The 14611-nt window shown below is 50.3% G+C and overlaps 1 long non-coding RNA gene across 8 annotated transcripts; it reads left to right on the plus strand.

The window, feature by feature from the left end:
• The first annotated feature begins 9788 nt into the window (after positions 1 to 9788).
• Positions 9789 to 13795, plus strand: LOC119354557. 8 transcript variants are annotated; one of them, XR_005171053.1, is made up of 6 exons: positions 9789 to 9815; positions 10218 to 10297; positions 10995 to 11124; positions 11540 to 12694; positions 13187 to 13253; positions 13389 to 13795. It is a non-coding gene; the product is annotated as an uncharacterized LOC119354557 (long non-coding RNA). The 8 variants fall into 8 exon arrangements; XR_005171051.1 differs by having other exon boundaries at positions 9793 to 9815; positions 10935 to 11124; XR_005171048.1 differs by having other exon boundaries at positions 9793 to 9815; positions 10218 to 11124.
• The last annotated feature ends 816 nt before the right edge of the window (positions 13796 to 14611 follow it).

Consider the following 14611-nt stretch of genomic DNA (forward strand, 5'->3'; position numbering starts at 1 on the left):
TGCCAACGGGGACTAGCCCACGCTCAGGGGCTCGCGCGAGGCGTGGCACCTTCGGAGGTTTCCTAGTACAGCAGCCACAGGGCGCCTCCCAAAGATCGGCGACTTCTGAATCTTCAAGAATGAGGAGCGTGCAGGAAATTTGAGTCCTAGAGAGGAACGCTCTCACAGCAAGGGAGTCTACCACAAGCATATTAAGCTAAGTCACCCCAATCACAATCAGCAGCAACACGGATATCACGATGCAATATGAAAACGATAACATAATGGCACAAGCTCCATAGTTCATTACACGCCACGACAGGGCCTTCTACTTTTTTCATTGCAGGGGGAAGAAAGAAAAATAAGCAAGCAGCGTGACTACAACGGATCTTGAGGCCCGGCTCCAGCAGTGCCCGAGCTCAGTCGGAGTCTTCATCCTCCTTCACCGGGGCATGCCAGTGAGGCGGCTCGTCACCCTCCCCAGCCCGAGCCCAGCGGTGTGGTTGTTCGTCGTAGTTGTCGTCCCTCATGCTCTCCCTAGAAGAGGAGCCGCCGCTGCTAGATACGGCGCGACCGTCGCCAAAGGCAAGCTTGCCACTAGCGATGATGCCAGCTCTCCGGCCATAGTCATCGTCCTCATCGTCGATGTTGCTCTCCGGGCATCACCCAAGGCATCAGCCATTTTCCCCGAAGACCCTGACATAGAGGGGCATGATGCCATCATAACTAAAGTGGAAGGTGCACCTCCCATGCAAGTCGCGCGCGTGGGCGAACGGCTGCCACCCACAATTTAGGAATGCATTGCCGGCGGCAGTGACCTTGACCTCCACCCATGAGCCCTTACTGCAGCAGCCATCTGCCTGCAGTCAGAGGCCGTCGGGTCCCCCGACCGACATCGCATCCATGAAGAAGCGCGGAAGCTGGAACCAGATGTCCACGGGCCTCTCCGACCACACCACGAACTTTGGAAACATGACGTCTGAATAGGAGCGCGGACGCGATGGCTGAACGGCTGCCACATGCCTTCCCCCGTCATCGGGGCCGCCCCGTCCGCGGCATCCGGAGGCGGCGTCAGCCTTCGAAGGGGTGCGTCCGCGCCCTCGAGGAGCCACCGCTGGTGTCGCGGCGTGCTTACGGGGGCACCCGCGGCTTCTCTTGGGCGGCGGTGAGCCTGGCCCTTCCTTGGGGGCCTTCCCTTTTTTCGTGGCGGAAAACCTCCTCACTAGCGCCATGGACGCTCTGGCAAGACGGTGGGGCAAAGAGGAAGGAGGAGCGAGTGGCGAGAAGATGAAGATGATTAGGGTGCTCCGCCCCCTCTCACATTTATAGCCGAGGGAGGCCAATCGCCAACCTCTCGCAATTCCAAGCAATGATGGTTTTTTTGCATGCATCAGGAAGTTGTCAAGTCGAGCGGTTGCCGAGGCTGCGTGGGGAAGTGGAGATGCCAATGTCCCATCAGGCACCACGCGTCGGCTCCGTCCACATGTGATTGGGGCCTACAGCGCTTCGCCTCAAAGCCAATCCCAAGTGCGCCTTGGGCCTGGGGGCTACTGTCGGCGTCCTAGGAACCAGGGTACCTAGACTTGCCTGCTTGCGGCCCATGGCGTGGCTCCATCGATGGCCTAGCACGACCCATCTTCGGGACCCTCGCAAAGGGCCAAGCCTTGCAAGGTGGACGACGTCGAGACCTCCGGTGGGAGCGCCCCCCCCTAGGCTGGCTCCAAAGGAGCGGAGATTTCTATGCAGGCACCCACCTCATGAGGCTAAGTTGATGCCAGCCATGATGACCAAGCCCAAGCGGGTGCTAGTGGGTGCAAAGAAGCAGGTTTCCTCTTTGGTGCTAAGGAGGCAAGCGCAGGCGCAGGGTCCCAAGAAATCAGCCAAATGTTTCCACTCCCGTGCAACGAGACCAAGATCACGAAGACGGCACGATGGATGTCATCACCGAGCCCACCACATCGTCACGACCAGAAGCACTACAAGAAAATACACTTCCATGATGATACATGTTTGTCACAGTAGGTCACGTTTTTTGTCATGCATGTGCATCCATGACGATTTTATGACAGAATCAATATAGTCATACATGTGCTGTCGTAGAAGTGTTCCATGACATTACCAAAATTATCGTCACAGAAGTGTCCACTTCCATGACGATAAATCGCGCGTCATAGAAGTGCTTTCGTCAAGGGTCGCCGTTGCATCCACCGTAACGGGTTGCCGTTAAGCTATCGGGTTCTGGTTTGGAACCAATGGGGATTTTCCACGTGTAAAATTCTGAATGGCCAGAGGAACCACATGTCGGCTCGCCGTTGGGACAAATGTCATCCACTCATGGCACAGAAGGCGCCTATCATACGTCGACACGTGTCACGGCCCAATAGAGGCCCATTCCAGTGAGAAGGCCGGCCCGTTTGACTTGGTTGAAAGGTAGTGGGCCGGCCGACGAAAAGCCTTTTAGCGGTCTGTTCGCATATAACCGATTTACAGCCCGCTAAGTCACGACCCATTACGGCTTATCTGAATTAGGGCACAGTAGCGTCATCTGGGCCGTCCAATATGATTTCAGCCTGCTGTTACTTCCGGCTCTTGTATTTCCCATGACGTCTCTCAGTCCATATGAGGCCCTTCGCAACTCTTAGCCCATTAATGGCCCATGGTGAAACTGGCCCGTAATGAACAGTGTATCGCTTTATATCCATTAGCGGCCCATTAGTCCGTCGGCCGTTTCTAGCTCGTGTTAACTTTTGGCCTTCTAAGGGCCCATTTATTCTTGGGCCACTACTACAGGATGCTGCTAACGCGACACTACGATTAGAGACCCTTCAACGAAACTATGTGCGACGCAATAATCACAAACGGTGGTGTAAAAAACTATCAAAAAGGTGCAAAATGTTCGCGATGATGGATGCATCAAACATGGTTCAGATTTTAGTTGCGTGTACGATGCAGGGCATATGATTCAGTTCAGCTAACTGTTTGTGATGAGGAGGAACAAAAGAAATGGGCAGCCAGATGAAGGCGTGTGCGATAAACAACATACGGTTCACTCGGATGAACTGTTTGTGATTAGGCAACACAAAAAAAACGGTCAGCCAGATCAAGGTGTGTGCGATATACGGCATGAGGTTCATTTGGCCTTGTCGTCACTGTGTGACCTCTGTGGCAACTGTTCGCTCCCCACTAGCCTCTTCTTGTACCGTGGCAACCGTCCAGTACCTCTTCGCCTTTCCCTCTTGAATTTGAACTGTTGTCGCATGCTCATTCTCTCTCCATTTGCCTTCACCCTTCCTTTTGCCATTGTTCGATCGTCTTCTCCATGGAGGGAACAGGCCAGAAACGACCCCATTATTCTTTCCCCAATCTGAAAGATGACGTGGTGGAGGAACTCATTGATCGGTGCGACGTCATCACCTCGGCTAGCACGGCAGGTTCATTCAAGTCCATTCTTGAATCAACAAATAACATCATTGCAAAGAACCCAAGGGTTCAGGAGCAGTTTGATCTCCCCTATCTTCTTTGCCATGACGCTGGTCGCCGGTGTGGGGACGACGGAAGCATCGCCTTGTGCAAGTTGATGCTGCTTGATAATGTTACGTGTGATGTTAAGATGCCATCTCTCGAGGGTAAGGCTTGGGCAGGCGCAAATGGAGATTGGGTTGTTTATATTGGGTATAACTGCGAGTGGGAACTTGTGAATGTGTACACTCGTCATCGGGTTCCACTTCCAAAAATCACAGACTGCCCTGAGGTTGAGCACACAGATGATCTACGTATGTTCAAATATGATCATGGTGACTGTCGTCTACAGAAGACAACAATTTATCGAGTTCCCAACCGCTTATGGAATTACAAGAACTATGAAGTTGTTGCTATCTTTGACAAGCTTGTTGCCATCCTTACTTCCACGCCTCGATGGATATTGCTCAAAAATAAATTTTTCTACACGGATGAGTACTGTGATGCAAGTCAATACGAGGGTCTTGTGTTTGCTGCCACCACTCATGGCACTGTTTTTGCATGGAATCCTTATGGTTTTGGTACGTTTGTCTTCCACTGTAATCTCTACTCCTAATGTCTCAGTTGGTAGTCTTTGTTCCGGGTTTATTTTCATCCCACCATTTTCGTCCGGTTTTTTTTCGTTTTTTTTTCATCTCCAACTTCCACCACCATCGCCCCATGCTTCTTTTTTCTCAATCGATTTTTCCCCTCGACTCAAAAACCTATCGATCAACTGCTCTCTCTCTCTCTTGATCTCTCCAATCTCCTATTGCTTGGCCATGTCTCTTCTAGGGTTCCCATTTCCGCCGCCTCCCGCCTTCCTCCTCCGCCGCCGCACCTCGCCCTGGCTGCCTCGTGACCCAAACCCGCCACCCCTCTGCCTCTCCCTCTTCCTCTCCCTCGTACTCTCGTCGCCTTCTCCACCTGGACATGGACGCACCCGCCCCATTGCGCACGTCTGTGTGTATTTCCCTGGAACGTCCCCATGTCGGGATCCGCCGCCGGCAGTCACTCGAGCGGGTTGGGGGCATGGATGCAGCAGCCGCCCCATTCCCCGCGTCAGTGCATCCTCGCGTAACCCTAGAGCATCTTCAATGTGAGATCCGCCGCTGCCCGCCGTCTTCACTGCTCGCACGAGCTGAGCCGGCGAGCCCTCGGTTGTCTGCTCCCTCGATCCCGCCGCTCTCCGTGGTGCCATCTGTTGTGAAGGCCGCTGTCCACCTGTAGTTTCCGATCGATCAAATCAGAGAGAGAGATATCATGGAGAAGGATGAACTGGCGAGAGGTGCTGCCACAATGCGCAGCCTTTTTCAGTTCTGTTATTCCTTGTTTTATGCATCATCCCGGACTCCACTAACCACCTCCCGGCCTAGCAGCTGCGATCCGCAAGTGTCGCTCCATCCAGCGACTGGATCGGTCAGAAGCCATGACCAGGAGGTGAGAGTATCCTACGGAGAGACGCAGCTCTCCTCTACGTACATGTCCAGCATGCCTTATTTCATAACAGAAAGAAAAACTAAACTACTGCATGAGATTACTTAGGCTAACATTTCACCCCCTAATCTCACTGCACTACGCCAATCATCCCAAGCCTCTGTCGCATCTCGATGAAACGAACGCGCCCGAGCGCTTTGGTGAGTGCATCGGCGAGCTGGTCCTGAGTTCCAACATGATCTATCTCCACCTGTTTCTTCTCCATGCAATCTCTCACAAAGTGAAACTTGACATCAATGTGTTTACTTCGATCATGATGAACTGGGTTCTTGCTCAGAGCTATGGCTGATTTGTTGTCCACCAGTAATTTGAACTGCACCGGCGAGGTACCTGTGATGTCCCCTAGCAGCCGGCTCAGCCACAGTCCCTGACAAGTGGCAGCTGCTATTGCAACATATTCTGCTTCACAGGAAGAGAGAGCGACGATCTTCTGCTTCTGGGAGCTCCAAGTAATCAGATTCTTACCAAGGAAGAAAACATGTCTAGAAGTGCTTTTGCGATCACCGATGTCCCCAGCATGATCGCTATCGCTGAACCCAATCAGTTCAGCAGTTCCGTGTCCTCTCTTGTAGCTGCACCCATAGTGCATTGTGCCTTTGATATACCTCAGTATCTGTTTGACCGCTGCCCAGTGGTTAGTGCTTGGCTTCTCCATGAATCTACTGACAACACCCACTGAATGTGCGATGTCTGGCCTTGTATTCACAAGATAGCGCAGGCTCCCAATCACTCTGCAGTACAAGGTAGCATCAAACAGATCACAGTCATCATCCTTTTTCAGTTTCAGACGACACTCCATTGGTGTGTGGCAACTGTTGCAGTTGTTCATCTCTGCAATCTCCAGAATCTTGCCCGCATAGCTCTTCTGACTCAGAGTAATTCCATTGCTACTTTGATCTACCTCAATTCCCAGATAGTAACTTAGCCGCCCGAGATCACTCATTTTGAAGAGTTTCTGCATCTGTTCTTTGAAAGAGAGGATATCTGCTGCTGTGGTTCCTGTGATGATCAGATCATCTACATACACTCCAACCAACAAGTGTGATTGTGAGTTACCTCGTCGGTACACAACATGCTCCAGAGCGCTTCGCGTGAAACCAAGGGAGGTGAGAGTTTCATCCAACTTTGCATACCACGCCCGCGGTGCCTGATGCAGCCCATACAGAGCCTTATGCAGTCGGAGTACCTTTCCTTCCTGGCCTGCAACTTCATACCCCGGTGGCTGATCAACATATACCTCCTCAGTGAGATCGCCATTCAGGAAGGCTGATTTCACGTCCATGTGGTGAACTTCCCAGCCAGAGTGCGCGGCGAGAGCCAGTAGCAGCCGAACTGTCTCCATGCGAGCTACGGGGGCGAAAACCTCCTCAAAATCCACCCCCTGACGTTGGACATATCCCTTTGCGACGAGACGAGCTTTGTGCTTGACTACATTGCCTGCAGGATCACGCTTGACACGATACACCCACTTCAGTCCTATTGCCTTGTGCCCAGCCGGGAGTTGAGCAAGCTTCCATGTGCCATTTTCGACAATGGACTGCATCTCGACATCCATAGCCCCTTTCCATGCCTTGCTAGCCAGCGCTTCATCCACATCGCTTGGCTCCTCCACGCTAAACATGCAACGCACGAGCAGGCAGCGCTCAAACTGCTCACGCACTGCCTGATCTTCAGTTTCCTCCAGTACGCTCGTGAAGCTCCGGAATCGCACTGGCTGTCCTGTTGGTACGTCGTGTCTGGAGTCGTGTGACTGTGGGGTGGCCAAGTAGTCTCCGTCCGCTGCTGCAGGTGTTGCCGGGGTGGACTCTGGCGTCCCTGATGTACTTGAAGCCGGCGTGATCACTCCAGCAGGTGAGGCTGCGGGTGCAGGTGTTGTGGGCGTTGGGGACCGCTGCGGCGTCGAGGCACATGTAGGAGACCCTGTGTCTATCTCGTGCACCCCGCCAGCAGTGGTGTACGTGACTGTGAAGGTCGTCGGCGCGGCGCGGTCCTCTGCCGCGCCCGGTGCGCGCCATGTCCAGGGCCTGCTCTCTTCAAAGATCACGTCTCGAGTCACCTGCACCTTCTTCGTTGTTGGGTTGTACACTCGATAGGCCTTGGAACCTTCCTCGTATCCAATGAACACCATTGCCGTTGAGCGATCGCTTAGCTTCGTGACACCGGGTCCGACGTTCTTGACATGAACCGTGCACCCGAAAGTGCGCAAGTGTTGCACACTAGGCTTACGGCCGTGCCACGCTTCATAAGGCGTGACACCCTCCAGACTGCGTGTGGGCGCGCGATTCAGCACATACACGGCGGTTCTCACCGCCTCCGCCCAGAAGTACGCTGGCATGTCCATGCTCTTCAACATGCATCTGGCCATTTCCACGACCGTTTGATTTCTCCGCTCTACCACTCCATTTTGCTGCGGCGAGTACGGGGCAGTTGTGTAGTGCTTGACACCGATTTCTTCACAGTAGGCTTTGAACTCATTGGAGTTGAACTCGCCCCCCCGATCAGATCTGAATGCGCGCAGCTTGCAGCTCCCGTCTGCCTCCGTGAGAGTTTGCACCTTTCTGAACCTTGCAAAGGCCTCGTCCTTGGATTTGAGCAGCTCCAACCACATGTAACGACTGTAGTCGTCCACAATCAGCAGAAAATACTTGCTTCCTCCAGGCGTGGTCGGCTCGATCGGCCCACAAAGGTCAGTGTGCACGAGCTCCAGCCCGCGCTCTGCGCGGTACGCGGCGACTTGTGGGAACGGCGTGCGATGTTGCTTGCCGAGAGCGCACCCATCACAGTATTCTTCGACGCGGTCGATCACTGGCATGCCCCGCACCATCTGCTTCGATGACATTGCACGGAGAGCGCGGAAATGCAAATGCCCCATGCGTGCGTGCCACCGCTAGGTCATGTCATCTCCCAGTGCCAGCAAGCACCTGGGAGTGTCGATCTCCAACGCCCCAGTGTACAGGCGATTGCCAGAGCGACGAATGTGTGCTAGTATGCGCCGTCCTGGATCCTGGATGGTCATCACGCCTTCTTGTATGTTGACGACACAGCCTGCTTCGTCTAGTTGCCCTACTGACACAATATTCGTGCGCAGGCTCGGGATGTGGAAGACGCCCGTGAGCACGCGCTGCCCTCCGCCTTGGCAGCGGAACACCACTGAGCCGCGCCCTTGTATGGCCACTACAGAGCCGTCTCCGAACTTCACCGTGCTGTGCACTGTTTCGTCAAGTGACGCAAAGACTCCCTTGTCGCCTGTCATGTGGCTACTGGCGCCGGTGTCGAAATACCACACTCCGTCCGGCGAGGGCACTGGCATGACCTTCTCTTCGTTGAGGAAGACTTCCTGCGGCGCAGCAATCTGTGGCGTGGAAACGGTGGTGACCACAGCCATATACAGACCTGGGTCGTGCTCCGCGCCACCCTGCACCAGATTAGCCTGCTCCTGGGTGCCTTTCTGCTCCTGCTCACGAAGCCACGTCCGGCACTCCTTTTTCCAGTGCCCCGGGATGCCGCAGTGATGGCATTTGCCTTTCTTCTTCCTGCCGCCTGAGCCTCCCGATCCACCTGCACCCTGGTTTACTGACGCAGGCTTGCCGCCGCCCGCGCCTTTCGGTTTAGCGAGCGACTTGTTCTTGCCGCTGCCCGCACTGGATGATGATCCGCTGCCGCCACCGTGCTTTTCTCTGGCCATCCACTCCTCGTGCGTGAGCATGAGGCGCCCGGTGGACTGTGTGGCATCGTCGAGATCGTAGTGATCCTCACAAGCCGAGAAGCGCCCGACGAGTTCCTCGATCGACATGGTCTTCAGATCGATCAATGATTCAATCGCCATGGCCATCGGGCGGAACTTCCGCGGCACCACTCGGAGAAACTTTTGAACGGCCTTGTGCTCGGTGACGGGGTCGCTGTATAGCTCCAGATCCGCGACGAGGGCGGCGAGGCGCAACCCGAAATCTTCAACGGACTCTCCGTCCTTGAACCGAAGATCTTCAAATTCGCGCCGCCGTACCTGCGCCTTGGCCTCGCGAGCGCGCTCGCTGCCCATCCGCATCGTCCGGATCGTCTCCCACGCCGTCTTCGCCGTGTCCTTTGCAGCCAGCACGCGCAGCATCTCCGGCGGGATGCCGGTGAGGATGATCTGCAGCGCGCGCCGGTCGGCGTCTTCGTCGGCGGCCTCGTCGGTCACCGCGGACCAGACCCGAGCGACCTGCAGTTTGACCTGCATCACAAGCGCCCACTCCATGTAGTTAGTGCGCGTGAGCATCATGGAGGCGCCCGCCTCCTCGCGCACGACGCGCTCCACCACCCTGATCTCGCCGCTTCCGCTGCCGGTGAGGCGCGCGAGCGGGGCTTTGGATGATGGCGTCTTCGGCGGCGACTTGCCCCCTCCTTTGCTCTTCCCGTCAGATTCGTCACCGGACATCACCACGACGGATCACACACCGCCGCCGCGCCGAGGATCAAACACCTAGGCTCTGATGCCAAATGTAGTTTCCGATCGATCAAATCAGAGAGAGAGAGATATCGTGGAGAAGGATGAACTGGCGAGAGGTTTTGTGCTGCCACAATGCGCAGCCTTTTTCAGTTCTGTTATTCCTTGTTTTATGCATCATCCTGGACTCCACTAACCACCTCCCGGCCTAGCAGCTGCGATCCGCAAGTGTCGCTCCATCCAGCGACTGGATCGGTCAGAAGCCACGACCAGGAGGTGAGAGTATCCTACGGAGAGACGCAGCTCTCCTCTACGTACATGTCCAGCATGCCTTATTTCATAACAGAAAGAAAAACTAAACTACTGCATGAGATTACTTAGGCTAACACCACCATCGAAGGTCGTCGGTCAGTTTGTAAGGGACATAGTATAGCTCCTTGTTTACTTTGTTGGTCTGACCTTGAGGTAGTGTATCTGATGTCTTGAATCTTGATCTGAAAAGAAAAAAACAGTTTTTACAGAAGTAGCATTTGCAATTTAGTTATATTTTGTTTCATATGTATTCCAAATTCTCGCTCTTGTGTTATCTTCAGGGGGGTTCGTGTTAGTCATCTGAGCAAAGAAATCTGTTGCCCTTGTGCTATGTCATGTATATTGTTAGACCTCTATCGTATATGTGGCATATAACTACACTATTGGCCTTCTTGATATTTTAAGTATTTCCCTGCTAAGAAGGATGAGCAAGGAAATTTCTTCCCTGTTAACAGTATAGTGGAGCTTCTTCATTTGTATTTATTCAACCTCTATTCCCATTCAGGTTGTTTTCTTAAGCTACCTAAAGGAGCTCTCTATTGACATCAATTTAGGAGGGCCAGCAGTATCCTTGATTGAGTACAGGTGTGTGCCTCGGCCTCCAGTCTGAATGAACAACCCTTGTATTGTCTGGTAGTGACCTATATGTGTTTATGGTTCATAAGGGAATAAGAAAGACCGGTAAGATCGTCTTCTGTTGGTGAAGGTCTGTGTTATAGATTGTTACAACCATTCTTTAGCTCGAGTTTTTTTAATTGGAGAAGCCAAAAGATGGATTTCACAGGTCGACAAAAAAGGTTGATGTACATTTATAAACCGCCTAGCATGGATAATTACACCCAATAAACATTGCAATGCATCCATAGGTTGTTCCGTGATTTTGTAATCTGTGACTCTTGAAAACTTGCTTTTATGTCCTGACTCAATATTTGTTTTGACCATTGGCCTTCCTAGCAGGATGCTTGCAGTTCCAATACCATCATGACTAATTTGTGCAGTCCTCATTTTTTAATTCTGAGCCTTTTGTGCTTCTTAGTTGTGATATAGTTTGACTAGGAAAGGCAACAACAAAACTACGTCCTGGAAATGTCATTCTGCTTGGTCTTATGAGTTTACTGAATTGAAAAACTCTTGTTTCAATGTTTTTAATGCTCACACCATTATGTCAAGCAAAATTATGGGGTACATGTCTTTGCTAATACCTCCAATTTATTCTCTGCAGTGAAGAATCAAGCTTATCTATTTTAGGTCAGTGTTTTTTGTATTCACTAAATAATGCCAGGGGTGAAGCCTAAACTAAGCAGTGTGCGTGAGGAAGGCAAGCGTGCTGGCGAGCGTGGGGGCGACCATGATGTGGCTCGGAGAAAGGGTGCACATGGGATTACTACCCATTGGGTCTGCAAATATGAGAGGTGAATGTATTCACTGTAGTGCAAGGCGCGTTCTAAGTTTCATCTTCGCACATGATTATGGGCTTATGGCATCTGATCAGCTTTCTCTGGACATGCGTAATTGCAACATCGTCCCGATCTTTCCAAAAATAGATTGTCTATGATTATGAGAGTCACCACAAGAACAGACGAAAGTGGCGAGACTCGTTACGAAACAATGCAAATTCTTTATCCCTAGGACAGTGACAGTGCTAACATTCATGTATGTATGTTAGGAGTTACAATATGACCTTTTGTTTATGTATGTTAACATTCAAAAATGTTTGATGAGATCAATAATGTATATACGAGATGTGATAAAACTGAACATATGTTGTACTTGGCATATTTGATTAAATATATTAACTAACGAACCCATACTTTATTTATCATCAAGTGGCAAGGCATGGGTATTTAGCTCTAGTTGTGTGTGGGCTGCTCGAGCTGCGCGCCAATGTGGAGGCCCTGCACCGCCGCCGATGGGCTGATTTTGTTGCACGTCGTGGTGGGGACGCCCGTGTGTGCGCTGCTTGTGCTGGGCGCTGATGTGGACGCCCCAGATCGGATGGGACGCCGTTGGAGCTGCCGCGGGATATGGTGGTGGTCCGTCGATGGAGCTGGGAGCAGACGCGGAGGCAATGGGCTCGACTCTCTGTGTGCAAATCATGATGACTTGGAGCACTGTCATGGGAAGTTTTTATTCATCTTTACCTATATTTATTGGATTAGGTTCCATTGGCAGGTGAGATTCTTATCCTAAATGCTTTATTCTATTTTTGCCAAGACACTTCTCCTTAATATGTTTAATATTCATAATAAATTTCTAATGCATTTCTAATTAGGATTTTTTCTAATGGTGATTAAATCTGTCATAGCGTCAACAGGTTAAAGACGATGTACCCTTTTCCCGTTTAGATACCAACCATTGCATTCAGCAGTCAGATCTGTTGCTTATTTATTTGTAGAATCAAGTGGGTTAAAAGCATCTATTAACGACACTTCAATAAAACACTCTTTTCTTATTTGTGTGAGTACTATTTGTTTCACCTTTTGCACCTCATCATCATAGCATCTGGTTTCAAAAATGAATGACTACTTGCGAAGGTATTGTTTTTAGTTTCTTCTTTTTGGTTCAACTTCTTTGATTTTCAGTAGTTGGTCCATTAATCATCTAAAATTTTCAGTAAGATGTTTCTACATCATATTCTTGAATGTTCCTGATTTCACATCCATGGTATCTGCTTTGCCTTAGTACCTGTTCAAGCTTCACTCATGATTTGTTGCTTTCTCCCTATCAGTCTTACCATTTTGTTTTGCTTGCTTTACCTTGTAGCTTCTTCCAGTAGTTGTTTTTTTCCTTTATGTCAGAGCTGCTCTGTCACACTTCTTATGCTTTTACGATGTCCTAATAAAAGTTTTGTGTGGGCAGATAATTTTTTGCTTACTACAAACCGTAAGAAACTGAAGCTTACTGATTTGGGGCTTGCACGAGAGGAAACTATAACTGAAATGATGACGACTGAAACTGGGACATACCGATATGGACATAGAGGTTATAAATCACTCTTTTCCACACTAGATAGTCAATATTAAAAAAATTAGGAACTAAAGCCGAAATAAACTGGTTCCTGGATGTAGTTTCTCGAGTTGATTCTTCAAATTATACATCAATTTTGTATGCCCTCGTGATAAATTTCCCCCTGAAGTTTCTAGAGTGCACTGATTTTAGGACCTTCTATACAAAGAGAAATCTGATGCTTTAGAATTTGTGTATGAAGATTTCTTTAATAACAATCGCGAATATAATTATATTCTTCAATTAAGTAATGATAATGTAATATTGCATCCTATCATTTACAATCAGATAGACAGGTGACCTTAAGTATAAGGTTTCAAGCTATTTAACGCTCAATACTTGTTATATAATTCTCCGTGGTAACATCAACTGAGTTGGGCATCATAATTGGCACTGAACATCCAAAGTTAAGTTAGTGCTCACCATTTCACGATTATATTTTTGGTACTGATATTTTCATATTTCCAGTTCGTTGAAGATAGAGGTCTGGCATTGTATTGAAGCTCAACTCCGCACGAAAGTGTACAACTTCACAGTTATGTTCTGGCACTTGAATTTGCTATGCTTTTCATGCCAGGAATTTCATGCTAGGAATACTTACACGTTCATTCTTAAATCATCTTGTTATATGGCATTGTAGATCTGATGGAAAAGAACTTTGGTGATATAGGCCAGGGCGGAGGACGTTGTCAATGGAAAACATGGCTCCACATGAAGGTTCACTTGCCAATAGTCTTCAAGAAGATGCGAAGGTCATGGTTTTGTGTTGATGACCCTTGAAAAAATACCTTCTCATTTTCTTGTTTGAAGGAACGCTAGGAGGAATTGAGGATGCGAAAAATGTACGGAGGAAAGGGAGACTAGGAGAGGTGCACGGTGAGGCATCGACGAATCCTAAAAAGAGAAACTTTTGTCACGGTGTTCTCATATTCAAACTTGAATCAAGTATGCTTTTTGAATGGCTTGCACTAAAGCAGATTATAATTCTTATACTTGTGTTTTGAATTGACTACATGTTGTCGTCTCCTATTGTATACATGTTCCGTAACTACCATTTTGTGATGGGTTGTTAAGCTACCATTCAAGGGAATGCATGTTGACAAATGTATTGATGCTTCCTTGAGTCTACTAATAATATATTTGTAATGTATTTTTCACTGAAAAAAGCACCACTAATAGCACGCTGTAGAATTTTCTAGCTAAATAAATCAATGTACACTGCCTCGCTAATAGAATGACATAGTGCGATATAGCACGATAATAGCGTATTTTAAGGCCGCTCCTATTTTGTTATAGCGCGCTACTTTTTTCATTGATTTTTTTAGAGTTTATCTCTACTCCTAATGTCTTAGTTGGTAGTCTTCGTTCCACGGTTAATTTTCGTTCCACCGATCGTGGTTTTTTTTGTCCTCCCTCCCACCTTCCAGCGATTCCCTCCTAAACTGCTGCGCTTCGGATCCACCTGCCACCTCACCGGAGACGAACACCGTCGCGGATGCGAGCAGAATGGGACCAGACCGAGCACCCGCGCCTGTTTCAGTAAGCTAGCTGCGCCCGTCCTCGTTGGTCGTGCCGCACACAGCTCGTCGGAGCCCCTAGCCGCGCCGATGCGGTGGTCGGTGAGCGGAGTCGCATGGTCGACGGTCACGGTGATGCGGCAGGGGGAGGGAGATGGCCGAGATGTTGGAGTGAGTGGAGAAGATAGGTGAATGAGCCACAAGACCGGCCACGGCATGGGACTGATGCGGTGGTCGGCGGGCGGAGTCGCGCGGTTGCGGGGTCGGTGACTCGCACGGCGATGCGGTGGGGAGAGGGCGAGAGGTGGCGGGTGAGTGGAGAGGACCGGTGAGTGAGCCCCAAGATCTACAGCGACATGTGACAGATCGACGGTCG

This window comes from Triticum dicoccoides, chromosome 2A (assembly GCF_002162155.2).
Source record: "Triticum dicoccoides isolate Atlit2015 ecotype Zavitan chromosome 2A, WEW_v2.0, whole genome shotgun sequence".
Lineage (NCBI taxonomy): Eukaryota > Viridiplantae > Streptophyta > Magnoliopsida > Poales > Poaceae > Triticum > Triticum dicoccoides.